Below are 1454 nucleotides of genomic sequence, written 5' to 3'. Positions count from 1 at the left end.
CCCCCCCCAGAAATATTATTTATTCAAGGATGTTCATGGTGTTTCTAACCAGGTCAGATAGATTGATTAGTATTTTTGTTTAGATTGATCTACTTCATTCTAATTACCCAGATGTCATATGTGAGAAATATTTTTTGTATGTCCTATACATTTAAAATTAAAATATATTAAAATTAATATTACACATGATTTTAATAATTCAGGCCATTATTTCTCAAATAGCAAGCACGATTTCTTTTATCACAACATTTTCGTCCCTGTGTTAATGTTTCCTATTCCTGTTAAAGAGGAAGTTGGGGTGGGATGTAGTCAGGGGCCCCTTAAAAAAAATGATACAATAACCACATTCAACTATTTTTACTATGAACAAAACCAGTCCCAACCATTTTTTTCCAGACACTTCCTTCTCAACCAACTGATGGTTGGGGGCCTGAAATAAAGTACAAGAGAAACACAGACTATGTTTGTTTGGCTGTTTGCTATTTCTAATTGGGGACAGCATTTGTAATTTATAGGGTGGAAATGTTTACCTTGTAGTCAGTATTTTATTAGTCCCACGTGAATAGATGATTTATGCATATCTGAAATTTTTTTTTGAATATTTAAAATCTGCAAAAAGTTTCTTACTGTGACCTTTTTCTGTGCTTGGCTCTTTTTCAGCGGAGACTAAGATCTGTTTTAAATATTATCATGGAGTGAGTGGAGCCCTGCGGGCCACAACGCCATGTGTGACCGTGAAAAACCCCTCCGCACCGGTGAGCGAACGAAAGAAAAGTTTTATTTTGCGTCATGATTTAAATGTCCAGACATCATGCCTTTAGATGAGCAGTGGTGAGGAACACAACGTGTGTACGGATCAGTCATGTAGAATGTGTACATTACTGCTGCTTCATGTTGCAGATGTGTAGAGAATGCTGCTGTTTTGTCACGTTTCATCAAGAGTCCCTCAAGAGCAGAATAGTCTGTGCCATCTGTTTCTCAGAGGATTAATCCTGCAGATAATCTCAGGTTATCATTTCATGGCTAAATACAGGCCTACCTCCATAGCCATAGAGTCAGCCAAACTCTCTTTTTGTTTCTTAAAGGTAAAGTGCGCCAATTACAAGACACAGGCCTTGAAGGTGACCTTAAAGTGTTAGTTTACCTAAAAATGAAAATTCTGTCATCATTTACTCATCCTCGTGTCATTTCAAACCCGTAAGACTTCAAACACAAATTTATAATATCAAATAAATAAAATATCAAAGATATTTTTAATAACACCTGAGAGGTTTCTGCCACATTGAAAGTTCAGGTAACAAAAACTTAGTTGACCAAAATGGATTCATATCAATTGAGTGGCTTAATCCAAGTCTTGTGAAGAGATATAATCACTTTATATAATGAGCAGATTTCATTTACACTTTTGTTCACATATAAACACACACACACACACACACACATATATATATATA

The 1454-nt window shown here is 35.5% G+C and overlaps 1 pseudogene; it reads left to right on the top strand.

The window, feature by feature from the left end:
* The window catches only part of LOC107757788 (E3 ubiquitin-protein ligase HECW1-like), a 43123-nt pseudogene that overhangs the window by 17372 nt on the left and 24297 nt on the right, over positions 1-1454 (top strand).

The sequence above is a fragment of the Sinocyclocheilus rhinocerous genome, unplaced genomic scaffold (genome assembly GCF_001515625.1).
Source record: "Sinocyclocheilus rhinocerous isolate Xijiao unplaced genomic scaffold, SAMN03320098_v1.1 scaffold112, whole genome shotgun sequence".
NCBI classification, from domain to species: domain Eukaryota; kingdom Metazoa; phylum Chordata; class Actinopteri; order Cypriniformes; family Cyprinidae; genus Sinocyclocheilus; species Sinocyclocheilus rhinocerous.
This window is presented reverse-complemented; position numbering and strand designations above follow the sequence as displayed.